The following is a 17,561-nucleotide window of genomic DNA, read 5'->3' as shown; positions in this document are numbered from 1 at the left end:
TGTCCGATTTGTTATACATTAAGACTGTTAAATTCTTCTTTCAAGGTTTTAAAGCATGTTTTAAAAAAAAAAAAAAACACGAGGCTTAACAAGATTTATGGATTTATAAGCTTTTAACACTGGGGCCCCTGAGGAAACAGAGAACCCACATAGGAATGTGCCTGGTGAGGGGCAGGGACAAGAGTGAGGGAACTGGAATGTGGTACCAAGTCTGACTGAGTACAGGCACTTACTTAACCGCTAGGGAGACTCCCAGCTTCCACCAGACCCTCAAAGGAGCCTCAGGCCCAAACATAATTAAAGACCCCTGCTTTGGTATTTTGATTCAAGCAAATGATGTTTCCTTCTTATTAAAATGCGACCCCGTGTCTAATGACACCTTATGGGAGGGATGCTTTCATAGCTTTTAACAAGCACCTCTTGTCACCAGTGTATCTGGAACAGTGCTTCGGAAATGTCTCAGGTGTTGGTTGAAATCTTCTGCTCACTTTTCAGAGTTATCTGTGTCTTCTTCCTGATCTCTCCAGCCTGCCTTCTGGTGGCCTGGTAAACACTTGAATGTGTAGCCATCCACCAGGAAAGGGCAGCTGGGAGAGCAGCATGTGCCCCGGGCTAAGTGTTGGCCTGGGTTAAATTTTGACTTCAACCATTGGTGATGTGCTCAGAGCATAAGGCCAGATGTTAATGGTTTCCTGACTGGGCTAACAGCTGTGTTTGAAGGTGGTAACTTTTTGGTGGAGTTATCTGTTGTTGGTGTTTTTAAATTACTTTTTTAAAATTTTTATTTTTGTTCTTATACTTTACTCAGATTATGTCCCGATTGTGTACTGTTAGCTCATTTACTTTTCTTTTTGCCACTTCTCTTTCTTTTCCTTCTTTTAAGGCCTCTTCATCTGAAAGTGCTGGCACCTCCTCCTTTCTCCCCCTAATTTACTGTATTCCCACTTATAAATGCTGGGAGTCTTTGAAAAGGATAACTTCTTCTCCAGAATGTTACAGCAAGCACTCTCCATTCAGGATTTACAGCCACTGGTTTAATTAATCATAGTTTCCAAACTTACAGGAAAGAGTATGTCTGTCCGGAAACCGTACAGATACTTTACCATGGCTCAGTTCCTCAACAGCACAGGATGATGGCCATGCAAAGCATCCTATTTGTGTATCCCCTATAATCTAGAGATTGTTGGAAACATAAGAGAGGGTGTGCATAAGCCATCTACAGATATAATGGCATTTTATGAGGGACTTGGGGATCCTCAAACTTTGATCTTTCAGAAATCCTGACACCAATCTCCAGTGGGCACCAGGAGACCTGGGCATAGCTCTAGAGTTGTATATGTTGTACAAACAAATTACCACAATTTATCTTTGTAGTGGTTATAGATACATTCTTCCTGCTCAAGGAAGCACCTGGGCAGCTTCCATTTTAGTGCTAGTCTATGTGTATGCTGCATATGTTGGGCCAGGTATTCATTGTAGCAAAGTTTTGTTCTCTTGGTTTTGACTGGAAACGGTTTTACTGACAGGAAATTCCCACTGTCCTTGGCTCTTTTTTTTAACATTATATATTCCTCCTTCCCTTTGCTTTCATCTTTGCCAGGACTGAACTGGGAAGTCATTCATAACCTCTATATTCTTATGGTCAGTATTGGGTATGAATTGGCCTCAGGCCATGGGTAAGGAGCAAGGTCTCAAAGGCTGTGACTATCTTTTCTGTGCCAGATACATTCCTCTGTCTGTCTGTCTGTCTGTCTGTCTGTCTGTCTGTCTGTCTGTCTGTCTCTCTCTCTCTCTCTCTCTCTCTCTCTGTGTGTGTGTGTGTGTGTGTGTGTGTGTGTGTCTGTGTGTCTGTGTGTATCTGTGTTTGTGTCTTTATGTGTGTGTGTCTGTATGTGTGTTCAAGTGGATGGATGTGCATGTGTCAATGTGTGTGTGTGTGTGTGGAGTCCAGAGGACAACATCCAGTTTGGACAATGTGTCACAAGCATCTTATGAGTCGGGACAAGTATACCATATATTCACTATGGGAGAGATGCAGCATGGGCCAATTGGAATGCTCTATTGTATTTTCAGTTCTCTGTCAGTCTACAGTGATTCAGAAATAACATTTGTATTAGCCAACTGTGGATGGTGGCAAGTCCTGTCCCCCGAGCATTCGCGAAGCTGAGGCAGGAGAACCACAGTTAGATCAAGATCTATATGGGCTCCATAGCACAATGCAGCTCTCCTAGGCTACGGGGTCAGACTTAGATTCAGCAGTCTCCATAAAACTCGTTTTAAGTCATTCTGAAGTTCTGTGCTCAGGTGACTGGGAAACTAAAGCCGTTAAGGGAATCAACTGAGAGGCTGGCTTTAAGTGTTAGAACTTATTGTGGGAGGGCTGGTTCTAGAGTCAGACCTCAAGCTTGGGCAGGGGAGGGGGTAGGAGAGGGTTCATTCAAGGATTAGCACATTAAGTATTTGCCTTATGCCTTTAGGGTAATACTCAAGTCTTTGAGAGGCAAGCTGTCTTTGCCAAATAGTGCAGGAGTCAGGCTGGTCTCCGTAATGGAAGCTAACTGAACCCAGAGTTTTCTTACGCCTTTGTATTTGGTTCTTTTCTCTTCTAACCTTTGTCCTAGTTTGCTTTTTGTTACTATGATTAAAAAAAAACTGACCAAATACAACTCTAGGAGGAAGGATGTATTTCCTCGTACACTTCCAGGTAATAGCCAGTCACTGAGAAAACCAGGCAGGAACTACAGAAAAGGCCATAGAGGCCACAGAGGCACGGTGCCTGGGTTGCTCCCCACGGCTGCTCAACCTGCTTTCTCATACAATGCAGGATCAGCTGGCCAGGAGAGGCACCACTTACAGTGGGCTGGGCGCTCCCATAGCAATTATCAATCAAGAAAATTTCCCATAGACATGTCCACAGGCCTACCTTATGTGGGCAATTCCCCAACTGAGGGTCTGTCTTTCAAAACAACTCTAGTTTGTGTTGAACTGACAAAAATCAACAAGCACAACATTGTAGTACATTGGTAAATGGAGAGGGGGGGGAAGAGAGAGACTAAGACTCTGTCTTGCTGGCTTGAGAAAACTTCTTGAGCTGTACTCAGGTTTCTATGGGTAAAGGCTAGGGAGGGAAAACAAACTTTCTTTCTCAGAGTAGGGAAAGCTGGAGATGGCCCAGGTTCCTGGTCCCTTAACACAGAGCTCATAGACTGCGGGGATGCTGTCTTCTGGGAATGGTTGTCCCCTTCACTCATGAACTTGCATTTTCCTTTTGTGGAGCGTGGTGCTCAGCAGAGCCTCTCTCTGCTTCTCTGCTTTCCACTATGTGACCATTTTTTCATGAACACTCTGGAGTGTAATGTCACTAACTTTGTCCTCAGAGAAGTCACTGTCTCAAAGATAAGCTTAGTCAGTAGAAAAGTAGAAATATAGCAACAATGGTAAATGCCAGCATCAAGAAACACATCCCTATGAGGACTCCCTGTTCATAGTAGTGAGATTATTTTGATCATCTAAGTACCATGCTTCCCTTTAGGGAACATTAGGTTATTGAGGTTGGTGGACCTGGAGGGGAAGACACACTACAGCATTATACCATGAATACAGAATATAATTCCCACCTACAGAGGCTCAGGAAACATTTGGTCCCCAATTCTCTGGAGCCTGTTACATTAAATGAAATGCACCAGGCATTGCAAAGACAAGTTCCACCTGATATCTCATATGTGGACCATATAAAAGGTGATGTCATAGACACTGAGAGTAAAGCCATGTCAGCAGGAATTGTAGAGAGAAGGAGGATTGAGGAAAGGTAGCTGGGTAGGCTCTAAGAAGCCATTAGACAGAAACAAACTCTGCAGAGGCACAGCTGAATGACTGTAGAAATCAGTGCTGTGCTATTGACTGTAGGCACCATCAGTGCTGTGCTTTTGACTGTAGGCATCATCAGTGATGTGCTGTTGACTGTAGGCATCATCAGTGATGTGCTGTTGACTGTAGGCACCATCAGTACTGTGCTGTTGACTGTAGGCACCATCAGTACTGTGCTGTTGACTGTATGTATCATCAGTGCTGTGCTGTTGGCTGTAGGCATCACCAGTGGTGTGATGTTGACTGTAGGTAGCAGTGATGTGATATACTCTTCCAGAATGCGAGAAAGCCAACTATAGATGTGGCTCAGCAGTTGAGAGTATGCACTGCTCCTTCAGAAGACCAGCAATTAGTTCCCAGTGCCAATAGCAGACAACTTGCAACCAAAGGATCTGATGGCTTCTTCTGGCCTCCATGGACACCCATACCCATGTGAACATGCCTACACACAGACACATAATTAGAAATAAAATAAATGTTCATAGGAAAAAGGAAAGGAAAGTAAGATGGAAGAAAAGAGTTCAAATTCTTTTACGATAAAAACTGGTAGCTACTTGAGAAATAAGTATGGTTAACCTGGTTTAAGTGGTAATGGTAAGTTGCCAAGTGTAATTAACTTTAGGTGTGTATTCTCTGAGTCACATTGTTTCAAATTCTACTGTCCCCTAAACCCAAGACCTACGGGAGTTTATTTCTTCCACACTTACGTCAGCCTTTCCCATCATGCTGTCATGTCTTAGGTGCTGGGCCAAGTTTCAGTTTGCAATCATGAATGCTTATAAGGCAGGAGGCCAAGCTTCCCTAAATTGTTCACCGAACCTCATTGTAAATTTATATTGAACTCTTAATGGTAAGAGCATTAAAAAAATTGGAGTTTCTGAAAGGTGATCTCATTTTAGATTTTTTTTCCTCTTCTACATTCTGAGTTAAACCACATTATTTTTTTAAGGCCTTAGTTAAGTCAGAAGCCTGGGAGTATAATTGTAATTGAATTTACTTTAATGATTGCAAACAAGAAGGAGAGGATCATTCCTTCAGAAAATGGCCACTGGATCTGTTATTGGCCTCAGCCATTCTGCCAACCTGGAGGGACTAAGACATGGGAGAATGAAAACAGAAACCTGTAGAGTACCTTGTCATCAGTATTAAACCACATAGTAACTTACCTGAAAAGTCAGTGGCTTATAATGAGAAATGCCCCAAATCATTGCAATGGCTGAGAGTCAGCACACAGGTGGTGGTGTGATCAGGCTTAGTTGAATGGTTCTTAGAGGTTACTGACAGCAGACACGCAAAGCTTCCACAGGGCAAGGGGACCAGCTTCCAAGAGCCTTCCCATGGCATCAGTTGGAGGCCGCAGTTCATTCCCACATAGACCTGTCCATATGGCTGCTTGTAACATGGCATCTGGCCTCCCCCTGAACAAGAACAAATGATGCGGGGGGCGGGAGGCAGAAACAGCAACATCTTTTATGATCTAATCCCATAAGTGATGCATCAATACCTCTGCTGAATGCTTTTGGTTATAGTTGCCAACCCTCGTATAATATGGAGGGAACACTGCAAAGATATGTGTAATGAGAGAAGGATCTCATTGGGGAAGACTTTCAAAGCTATGGCAGTCTACCATCCAGAAACTGGAGTGCTCAGTATCTAAGATAGGCAATGAAGAATCATGAGAAGGAAGACCCAAATGTTAGTCAAGGAATTACTTGCAGACACAGGGACAGAGAGAGTACAGGACCAGGGAATAACTACAGGGACAGAGCGTCTTCTGGTCAGAAGATGGAGGGCAGATGCACATATGGGCTCATAACAGTTGTAACACTAATGAGGTCTGTGCAGGCTCGAGCTAGACCCAAGCCCAATATGAAGACGGGATGTAGGCATGCAGTCCCACCCCTGGTCACAGATGCCGTGGCAATTGCTAGTTGTGGGAAATAGAGGGTCAGTTTCCTTTAAAAATGTAGCTCTTGGGAAGTTGACTGTGCTCCATCAGAAGGCCACACACCCAAGAATAGTTATCCATTACAAATTAGACATGATGGGTTAAATAAAAAAGGGACATAGAGTTGTGTGAGTAGGGAAGGGCTGTGGATCTGGGAGAAGCTTTGGGGAGAGGTTGAATATGACCAAAACATGTTGTAGGAAATTCTCAAAGAATGAGTAAATCATTTTTTTTTAATGAGGAGGAAAAGTAGAGGTGGGTGCTGGGCACAAATGCTAAATCTGGTTGAGTGCAGGGACTTGGAGATCTGTGTAGGGATTGGCCATGCTGAAATCCTGGAGTCCTTCTGCAGCCATTCTGATTTTGCAAAGAATGAAACTATGGTTGTTGGCTGTGTTCCTTTCAGCCTTGGGGGCCGTCGGTACTTTTCCATTGAGCCATCATGGAATCTTGTGGAAGTTGCAGTGGGAGATCAGCATGAGAGGCTGGGTTTGAAGAGTCCCCTGGATGCTCCCACATTGTGGCATCAGAATCAATCGTCACTGCGCAGTTTTTCTTTGTGCACCACTCCATTTAAAACATGGTTTGTTGTAACCTATGAAAAGATTTCCTCAGTGCATTTGTAATATCACTTCTGATTTTGAGTAAAGTGGCATCTCCTACTGCATGCCTCTCATCAGAAGAACTAGAGACACTTCTGTAATGTCTATAAAATACTGCACATTCAATCTGGGAATGTTTTCTCAGGCCTTACTTTTAAGTGCTTCATGCAAAGTGCCTGAGCAGATCCAACTTTAACTTCCTATTTCTTGTAATTACTTGTCTTGGTAGCCATGGTTAGGAGCTGTCACACCCTAGGCAGCTTAGCTCCCCTGCCTGCCTCTGCTCTATCCTGGCACATACAGACCTTGGAATTCTACAAAGAGTAATAGCTGTGGAGCTGGAGAGGGTACTCAGAGGATGGGAGCTCTTGCTGCTCTTCTGGAATTGGAGTTAAGTTTCTAGCACCCCCTTGAAGTGTCTCAGGACCTCCTGGACCTCAACTTCAGGGAGATCTGATGCCCCCTTCTGGCCTCTCTGAGCACATACATGCATATGCACACATGTACACACACACACACACACACACATTAATACATAGTAAAATCTCTTTTTTAAAAGAAGAGCACTATCTGGAGGGAGAAGAGGAAATTGTATGATCACTGACTTCTAGTTCCTCTTAAGACAACACTAGGTTGAGGGAAACTGGCCGCTTATACGACATCATATGAAATGCGGTATTTAGCAAATTCTGCACAGGTAACCCCAGGAGTGGTAAAGACTGCTAAAAGAATGCATTTAAGCCCTTGAGGTCAAAGTTTTATTATAATATTCTGCTTTAAATTTGAAATTTTAAATACAAATGCCACTAGTAAGATGTGATGGTTATATATCACACTAGAAAACCTTAAACAATTCCCTTATAGTCTGTGAGTAATTTTCTCTCATGCTCCTCATTCTGAAAACAAAAAGAAAGTCTAGTTGATAGCTGTGAGATAGATTGCAGTTTAGGAAAGAGCTGGGAAAGAGGGAGATGGGAGGGGGAAAGAAAGAGGGGAGAAGAAGGGGAGGAGGAGACAGCAGGGAAAAGGAGGAGAGAGGAACATGGGAAAGGAGGAGAGAGGAGAGGAGAGCATAGGAAAAGAGGGGAGAGGAAAGGAAAGCATGGGGAAGGAAGGGAGAGGAGAGGAGAGCATGGGAAAGGAGGGGAGAGCAGGGAAAAGGAGGGTAAACTACAGTGGGAGAAAGGAAGGAAAGAGGGGAAGGAAGGGAGGAGAGGAGCAGCGGGTGGGGCAGGAAACAGGAGCAAGAAAGGAAACAAGGGAAGAGAAGAAAATGGGGCGGAGTTTACATTTTTATGAAGTTGTTTAATAAATTATTGAGTCCTAAATGTTCTCATGTGTAAAATGGAGCTAAACTAAAGATTTTCCAAACACTTAGGTTGACTGACCTTCTTAAACCTACGTAGTTGTTTGTTTAACTGGTGGCATGACAGTAGTGGAGTCTATGACATAAATGGAACTTATTTGTTGCAAAAAGGATGGCATTTCATATAAAGTGAAATTCATCAGTATTTTTAAATAGTTCTTGGAGTGCTCTTGAGGGTGGGAGGGTCATCTCTGGCTCTGAGGTGCTGGCCACAATCAGCAAGCATCTTTGCAGTCAAGGTGATGCTTTGAGTCTTTTCCAAAGAGCAGTCTTTCCAGCTCTTTGCTGGTCTGTAAAATGCGGATTTCTGTTAGCATTGCTTACTACCTAAGTTGTAAACACTGTCACCCTTAAGCCACAGGAATACTGGGTAATGTTGGGGTGAAAAGAAGCATCTGGCTGCCCCCAATATCATAAGTAGCTTAGAGATAAGACTTCCTGCTTCAGTAGCTGATGAGGTGGCTCAGAGGGTAGAATACATATGGCTCTTACAGAAGACCTGTGTTCAATACCCAGCACACATGGTGGCTCACAACCACCTGTCAATCAAACACCTTCCGTCTCTGTAGGCATACACAAAATGCATATATATATATATATATATATATATATATATATATATGTAAATGTGTGTATGCGTGCATACATGCATATACATATGTATGCATACATGCATATACACATACATGTGTGCAAATACATAAGCATAAACTTAAAATAGAAATAAATAAAACTTTATATATAGAAAATAATTTCTTTTCCATTCACCTCTGGCCCAGCCTTGAGATTCAGGGCTGGTTATTCCCACAGCCCTCCCATTAAGAATACAAGGAGGCTGTCCCAGATCCAGGGAGAGGCATCTGTGTTGATGGACTCTCGAGGAGGTTAGACAAGAAACGTGCAACTATAACTAAGATACATTGCAGTCCATTGTTATAATGCGCAGCCCTTTTTACACTATCGTGTGGCTCTGAGTCCTCTTTCCAGCCTTTTTTCCCGTTATTTCCTGCCAAATAGCCAGAGTATCTCCCACTGCTCTCTGAAAATAGGAAATACACATTTTTTTATTTGGCACCATGCTTTTTCTCCATCATCTTTGCAAGCTAGAATCCTATCCAAACACTACTAAATTCATTTAAAATTCTGTTCATTAGTCTTCTCCAGCTAGAAGGAATTGCTCATTTCTTTGTACAGCTAAAATAGTTTATAACTTCCTTTTATTGACTTGGCCATGTCCATATTCTATTAGGTCAAAATAATTAAATATGATCATGACTATTTAACAGAAGAGAAGTGGGCAAATGAGTAGAGTGACTTTGTGATGACATCACACTGTCAGCTACGGGGAGGACCTGAAGGAACAGGGAATAAAAACAAGCAATGAGCAACCTCTCAAATGGTGTGAAATAAAGAATATAAATGTTAGGTGAGTGCGGGAGCACATGTCTGTGACCTCAGCACTTGGGAGGACTGTGACTTCAAGGTCATCCTGGGCTACATAGTGAGGTTCAGGCTAGCCTGGGCTACATAGAAGGGCTAGTCTTCAAAACAAAACACAAACCAACATGTCCTATTTAAAGCCTGTTTGTCAGCTGTAGTTAAGTTGACACTGTGAGCATATCAGAAGTGGGAGTTTGGGAACGGCAGGGCAGATGGAGTGGACTGGGGCAAGTGAGCCCTGCTGCCCCCGCAGAGGTCAGCTGCTGCAGATGGAGACCTGGTGTTTGTTTCTGCAGGCAAACAGTGCTGTTAGGGGTTTGAAAAATGGGCTGTGAGTGGCCTAGCAGTACTGAGAGATCCTTCCTTTCCTGGGTGCATAATTTGGAATTTCACTTATACATTGGTGCTGTATGAAAGAAAATCAAGCCCTCCACTAGCTCTCCTCTGAGATTTCTGTATGGGGAAATGGGCTAAGATAAAGGACATTTGGCAGGAGAAATTGGATCTCAGAAGCTGAAATCATAGAGGAACATGATGAAGATGCATAAGGAGAAATCATATATTTTCATGCATGTGAAGGATCTGCTGTGTACATAGAGAAGGTTAGAACCCTGGCCACTTCCTTTCCTTTCTCTCTGTTCCCCTGGTGTCCATAAGAAGGTGAGGAAGCCTCCTTTGGCAAGGATTGGCTCCAGATTGTTCTGAAATACTGCAGGCCCAAACCACTTTCAAACCCCGAACAGCATTGTTTGCCTGCAGAAACAGAGACCGGGTCTCCATGTGTGGCCGCTGACCTCTGTGGGGGCAGCAGGTCTCACTTGCCCCAGTCCACTCCATCTGCCCTGCCGTTCCCAAACTCCCGCCTCTGCGATCTGGGCGAGCACGCGTGTGGCTACTTCCAGCATGCAGGAAAACCTGCAAAATGTTATGGTTTGTTGCTATGCTCACAGTGTCAACTTAACCACAGCTGACAAACAGGCTTTAAATAGAACATGTTGGTTCATTATAGTATTTTCCATCTGTGTTTTTTTTTTTCTCTCTCTCTCTCTTTCTCACACTAACACCAAACATTTGAAGAATGCCACCACAAAGGCTTAGATGCTACTTCTAACCACTTACATTAATGATTAGCTTAAAACTTAGATGCTAGAAATGAGCAAAAACAATAAACAGTGATTTTATTTATTATTTATTTATTTATTTATTTATTTTAAGAAACCCCTTCTGCTTAAGCAGGCAATCAGGCAGTTGAGGGTTGCTTTCCTTGTACCACTGTCTCTCCTGATTCCTCTGCTATAGCTGCTGAGGCTCACTCCCCACCCCCACTCCAAGCAGAAACCCCAGGAAGCCCAGTCCTGCACAAGTTCCAGGCCAGGGCCAACTCTGCCCCTAATGCAGTGCCATCTAGAATCCCAACCACACAGTAAGTTCAGCCGTGGCATTTGTCACTCTGCTCTTGGCCCCTCTACCCTACCATGCACTGAGCGGAGGGACTGAGAGTGCCCATTAGTGACTTTTAATGCCCAAGCTACATTAAGGGCCTTGATTGTATTTTAAATCATGTCTTAGGTTGGTTTGCACTTGTAATGGAAATACCGAGCGACAATACAAGCCTCCAAAGGCCATTCCTGTGATGCTTTAACTTTGGTAGCTTTTTGTGACACCATAGATTTTTAAATTCTAAAGAAATTTGATTTAAAAAAAAATGGCCTTCTTAATGCTTGTTTTTTTTTTTCAATCCTGGGCATGTGGGTCTCCCCAGCTGTTTTCGAGTTGTTTAGGCTTTCGCTGCAAATGTTTGGACATCAGCTCCGAACATCGTGTCAGAAGAACATTCTGCAAGTGTTATCTCCTTGTTCACAGGAATCCGAAGTGGACCTAGGATAGAATTGTTTAGCGATGGGAACTGAAATAGCAATAAAGAGAGGGATGGCCAAATTATGTAAAATCAGAGCGCATGAATAATTCAGTGCTCGCTTGAGTGTGATTTTTATTTTTAATGTTAAATAATACTAGCATTTCCATGAACTAATAACACAGGGACTCACCAACTGGTAAGCTTTTTGTTGGGGTCTGAGATGATGATAAAAAGGGAAGGGAGGAAACCTGGGCCAAGGAGTCATCTTTTTAAGTGGTGTGTGTTCAGTGAGCACTTGACCTGCCTACCTGGGTTCTAATTCCTCATTTTATTCAAGTTTCTCAAATGAAGCTGAGAGAAAGCTATCCGTACGTGTCTTCCTTTCCTCATTACTGGCAACAGCTACAATGTCTTCTGAACTCGCCTCTCTTTTGAATCACATAATTTGAATATATTATTCTGTGTACACTTAAGTATTTAAGATGAGTAGATGTTTGCTCCTGTGTCTCATGGAACAAATGATATTAAGATTTCTCAGGGTCTCATGTAGCCCAGGATGGCCTTAACTCTGTGTGCACTCAAGGGTGGACCTGAATTCCTGCCTCTGCCTCCATACTGCTAGGGTTGTAAGTGTGTGCCACCCTGCCCAGAGCTTTGTATATGTGTGAGGCAACTCTGTTGCCAACTTCATCTCTATCCCATGATTTTCTTTATGGTAATGTACAACATATAACCCAAGTGTAGTGTTACTGCAGGAAAAAATGAAGGCCTTGGTAAGGAACTTTCTTTAATCCCAAGCAAGAGTTAATGCTAGGAAATTTTTAAAAAATTATCCCAGCACTTGGGGAGGCGAGGCAGGCAGATCTCTGTGAGTTCAAGGCCACCCTGGTCTACAAATCAAGTCTAAGCCGAGGCCTCACAGAGAAATCCTCTATGGAAAAGAAAAAAAACTCAAGGGTCATGAAACATTTCAATAATTTAAGAGACGATGAAAAAGGGACAAATGTGATGGGCTTGGGAGAGTACAACAGAGTGACAGAAATTTTATACTCATACAGAGAATGAAATAATGCAGATTTTATTGTTTGGCCTTGGTGCTAAGGATTGAGCCCCACGTATCTGCATGCTCAGCCCATGCTCCACCGAGGGGCTATGTACACATCTGACTCCACTGTGCAGCTTTTAATGGTCTCTTCTAAAAGAGTAACATAGTAATTAATCCAGGGACACTTCTGTTAAGGAAGGCATCAAGAAGCTTTTAAAAGAAAGAAACACTCACTGTGTAAAACAAGCACAGTGCTCCCAAATCACTTGGGCCGATGCACTTACAGGAGTTGTGTGAGAACACAAGTTACTCTAATATGTGGAACCTCAACCGTCCTTTTTCTGACTTTTAAACCTTAATATGTTGAGAAAAATACAAGACATTTCATAACCCAGTGATTGAAAATGTTTGAACAAGAATATGCACCAGAAAAATAACAATACCATAGGGCAAAGCTTTGTCAAGTGCCCTGTGGGAGCATCACGGTGGGCGGGGTTCGGGGGCTCAACAAGTCAGTGTGATCACTCATCCGCCACATTGAGCCTCCAACGACTCCTGTTGGGAGTGTGTAATTGGTAGAGGTAGGAACCATTGATTGAGCGTGTGAACCTGTGAGCACAGGACTGACTCAGCGTTGGGAGGAAATGCATTTCTAAACACACAACAGAAATGGGAAGGCGGGATCCGGCAATGTGATTTCCTGTGGGTTTCAGATAACCCAGGCCTTTCGTTTTAATTAAAGGTCGGTGATGAACACTGGACAATTTCTAAGGAGGCTTGAGGTTGAGAAACAAAGTTTGTTCATGCAGATTAGCACCAAAATCCGTCATCACGCATCTTATAAAATAGTGTCACTGCCACAGGCATGTTCCGGGGCCTTGGCAGTTAGAATCAGCCTGAGTCACCAGGCAGTGACTCTGCAGACCCATGCTAAGTGCACCAGTCTTAAGGAAGGGAATTGGGAGGCACTCAAGAGCTAATGGACACGGGTGAGCCCTCAATGCAAAGACATACATTCTTCGGCCTGTAGCAGAAGTTATGTCATAATCAACTGCAAAGTATTCCCAGAGGCACCACCTTCATGCCCAGTCATGCTCCAGAGTTTCTAGCATGCGCAGTGACAACTCTTGGGGAGAGGAGCAGAGCTGAAGTGAATCCATGCCCTCTTTTGCTCATCTGCCTGAAATTACACATGGGATTATTTATAGTGAAGAAGAGGCATCTAAGTAAGAGGTTTTTAAAATATGTATTTTTTTTATCAGTGTGTATGTGTGTGTGTACAGATGGATGTCTGCAGCACCAGGTGAGAGCATGGGATCAGTTAAAGCTGGAGACACAGGTAGCTGTGAGCTGCCAAATGCGGGCACTGGGAAGCAAACTCCTGCCTTTTAAAAGAGCATCAAGCTCCCTTAACCACTGGGCCTTCCTTTCACCCCCAAGAGAAATTTCTTAACGGGGAGAAAATAGAAAGAGGATTTGTTTCCGCCAAATTCTTACTAGGCCAAAAGATGGAATACCTGTTAAACAGTTTAAACTACATCTAAACAATTCAACTACACATTACCTGTTATTTTCATTTGCTTATATGAAGGGAGAAAGTGGTTATCACAGACTGGTTCTGCCAGCATCCCAGAGTTTGATAAAAGGAGCAGAAGAGAGATTTCAAATGTGCATCCAGCTTTCATTAACGATGATCGTTAGCCCCATTCTGAACTATTGACAAAATGTTATAACATTCTTGAAAGCAGGGCTTGTATTCTTTTAAATAAAGAACTAGTTAATCAGAGTCTCATTCTAATGAAAATGACCTAATTCTGCTGCTAAGTGCTAACTTAGAAAAAAAAAGGAGCTAAAAGATTGTTTGCAAAAATGCATATCGATTCACATAAATCAATGTTAGAGCCTGATTGAGGCACAGATTCCCCTGGAGTTTCCGAAATGCCCTCTATCTTCCCTGTGCAATAGGAGAAACTGTTTGCCTGCATTTTGATAACCAACATGGAAATTAGATATTAATATATACAGGGAAAGACAGAGACAGAGAGAAAATACTTCACAGCCCAAGAAGGCAGGAATTGTGCCATTACTCACAAGTGGCAGTGTCATGAGTAGCTTACTCTGTCATCCCATAACAAGTGCAGATCTGTCCCTGGGCCCAGGTGACAGGGGGTTTAAAGGACAGCTCTACCAGCCTTGTTACATTTAAGTGCCTGTGTGTTTTGTCTCAAAAACGGAAGCCTTTGTAATCTGTTCCTGTTTGCTTTCACACAAATGTTGCAAATAAACAGATAGTCATATGAAATCATCCCCCCTTTTTTTTGTTTAAAGTTAAGAAATAGTACATAATAAATATTTTTGTAAAAAAGAGACAGATTTTCAAAAGCTGGTCCGGGTTGATTGTTTTAAAATCCTCCTTAGTCTCTCAAAAAACAAAAACAAAAAACAAAACATAACAAAACAAAACACTCTCCTTTATCAGCCAAGGTGCCAGCAAAGCCAGGTGACCTCCAGTAAGACTTGATGACCTTCAGAGTTTTCAGGAGCATGTCACCTTGCAATTGCCAACATTTGCCCACAGCATGTGTCTCCACTGTGCAGGACACAAACATGAATCTGGGCAGTCTGTCTCCTACTCTGCAAGTTAACAGTTCCAAAGAGCCATCTAGAAATCAGCTAGAGAGTCAGGTGTTCCGTTGCTCTGTGAGTTCTGCCTTACCAGCTTGCTTGCCTGGTTTCCTCAGGTTGTTACAGAAGGACGCAGAAGCGGAGAGGGCCATATTTGTGTATGGAGAGGTGATCTGCTTGCACTGGGGCTCCAGGGGGGTATGTATGTGGACTGCCTTGTTTCTGCTTGCTTGAGTTGGATGACTTGAGGTCCTTTGAAGCATGGCAGTGTGTGTTAGCAAAAGGAAAGCAAAAGCCCCCAAATGAAACATTAGCGGACCCACTTGATGGAGCCCATTCAGCATGTATTCATGTGGTGAGATCTCTTTCTGGGCATTGAGAAAAAAGGCTGTTTTGAAAGCTTGTGAATGAAGCATATATTATCTGCTTGGAAGAAAGCTGACGCTCTTGCAGAGAAAAAAAGCTAAGAATGTTTGCCAAATTTCTCCATTCTTGCTCTCTACCAAGGACTGGGGCAGAGATTGGGAGGTTATTATTCCTGATTTCCTTTTCTGGGATGTCTTCTTAATGTTGGCCAAAGTAGTACATTGTAGAAGCTTAATAAATACTTTCTGAGTGGAAGAATGGTCATATTAGACAGTATAGAAATTCAAGTAGTCGGCTGCCAACAGTATGGGTGTGTCTGTTGCTTGCTTGGGGGCAAGATGCTGAGGTAGTGACATTGCTTATTGAGATTAGCTTGGGTTTAGGGTGCAAGTGCTTGGTGTACAGTGTTAGATGCAAGTGCAGAATTGTTTTCTTTAGAATTTACTTACTGCTTAAATTTAGGTCGGAGATGAAAATGTGTGGAACCCATTCTGATAATGCGTTGATCTTATGAACACATAAAGTGAGGGCGCTTTACTTCTGAAAACATCCCAATCCCTTTGCTACAGACAGCCTAGGAAGCACCTAAGGTGTGCGCAAAAGTTCTTGCTTGGGGACCTACTTCCATATTCCTCTTGTCACTGGTGGTTCACTTTCCTCTGGAGGAGGATGCTTTCTCATCTATAGAATGCCACTGCCCTTGTGTGTTTGCTCTCATATGGAGAAAATGGATATTAGCATAGAGCCATGGCTTTAAAGATGAGGGTGCCCCAGGTCGTCTTCATTGTAGCTTTCTCTGCCATCAAATGAAGATAACGATGGACATACACACACACACACTCACCACACACTCACCACACACACACACACTCACACATACACACACACACACACTCACACACTCACCACACACACACACACTCACCACACATATACTCACACACTCACACACTCACCACACACACACACTCACACACACACACACTCACACACACACACACACTCACACACACACACACTCACACACACACACACACTCACCACACACTCACCACACACACACTCACACACTCACACACACACTTTCCGTGACCACTAAAAAGATAACGTGTGAATAGTTTTCAGCCAATTTAACCCATGACTTAGCTTAACTTAGCCTGTCTCCAAATACTTAGTACTCTATGAGAAATCCTCTCACGTGATCAATATTTGAACCTCACCAGCACCGTGACATCCCCAGGATCCATCCTGTCCACTTGTTTCAGGAGAAGAGTTGCAGGTCACCCCTGCTCAAAGCTTAGGCGCTGAAGCATTTTCTATTTTGGGGATGTCAGCCCTGTGACAGGGCTTCTGTTGTCTTTAAATTGCATTTCTTAAGCTTACAATCCGCAATGTGAGTGATAGGCCCTGGCGATATTGATATAAAAATTAAAACTGTCAACTTGTATTAAGGTTTAATCACTGGCTAAGGCACATGAGCCAGTTTCTATGTGGGCTCTCCTAGTGCACCTTTTTTTTTTAATCTATAGATCTGAGCTACAAAAGCATGTCCATCCCCCTCCCTCCTTCCTTCCTTCCTTCTTTCCTTTTTTCTTTCTTTCTTTCCTTCGTTCTTCATGTCGGACAAGGGCAGGAGAAGGAATCAGTGGTGCTGCTTCAGTGTAGGGCGGATGGGATGCAGTGGGAGCCGGTGACCTTCCATGAGCCATCTCGTTTGACCTTTCACACAGTGGTGCACTGGCATCTTCATTACTTAGAATTGGATTCTTAGGGAGAAATGCCAGTGGTCCAAAGTCATTCCCCCAAAGCAAAACGGGATCCTAGTCTCCTGCTAATATCTACCTGTATGAATATTGCCTCCGTTTTTGTAATCGCTAAGATAATTATAATTTGTTTGACATTAGGGACTAAATAGTCAGGAAGAAGTGGTAAATTGTATATGCATATGTATATATTTCCATTAAAATATAAGCTTGTAATTATACTTCTAAAAGAAACTAAAAGCTTTTCTTTTTATTTTCCTCCTGTTTTTGAAATTTTCATGGATGAGCACTATATTTACATTATTTCTATTTTTCCCTCTCCCCCTCTAAATCCTTCCATTCTTCACACTTCCTCATTACATCTTCTTTATTTTTACACCCACGCACACCCCCACATGCTTGTGTGTGTGTGTGTGTGTGTGTGTGTGTGTGTGTGTGTGTGTGTGCATGCACATGCACACATACATATGCTTAGGGTTTATCGCGTTGGATTTAATAACCCATGGGCAGCCTCTTTCCTGGAGAAGACTGAATCTCTCTCAGCAGCCACCGACTGACCACAGCTCTTCACCTAGGAGTGGGGCCTTGGGATATTTTCCTCCACCGACTTTGGTATGTTTACTGGCACAATTATTGTCAGGTCTTCTTTAGGTTAGCCATTGAGCTCTCAAGGACCAGCTG

At 43.0% G+C, this 17,561-nt stretch overlaps 1 protein-coding gene across 10 annotated transcripts in view; it reads left to right on the top strand.

The window, feature by feature from the left end:
• Nucleotides 1-17,561, top strand: part of ESRRG (estrogen related receptor gamma) — a 604,250-nt gene that overhangs the window by 314,758 nt on the left and 271,931 nt on the right. The window contains exon 3 of one of the 10 annotated variants that reach the window (XM_084773283.1): nucleotides 14,868-14,949. The exons of the other annotated variants lie outside the window; for them this stretch is intronic. The gene's annotated coding sequence lies outside the window, so the exon portion shown is untranslated. The remainder of the gene's footprint in view (nucleotides 1-14,867; nucleotides 14,950-17,561) is intronic. 10 annotated transcript variants of the gene reach the window in all.

This window comes from Acomys minous (genome assembly GCF_964271855.1).
Source record: "Acomys minous genome assembly, chromosome: 1".
In the NCBI taxonomy this organism is placed as follows: Eukaryota; Metazoa; Chordata; class Mammalia; order Rodentia; family Muridae; genus Acomys; species Acomys minous.
Note: the sequence above shows the minus strand (reverse complement) of the source record. Positions and strands in the feature narration are given on the sequence as shown.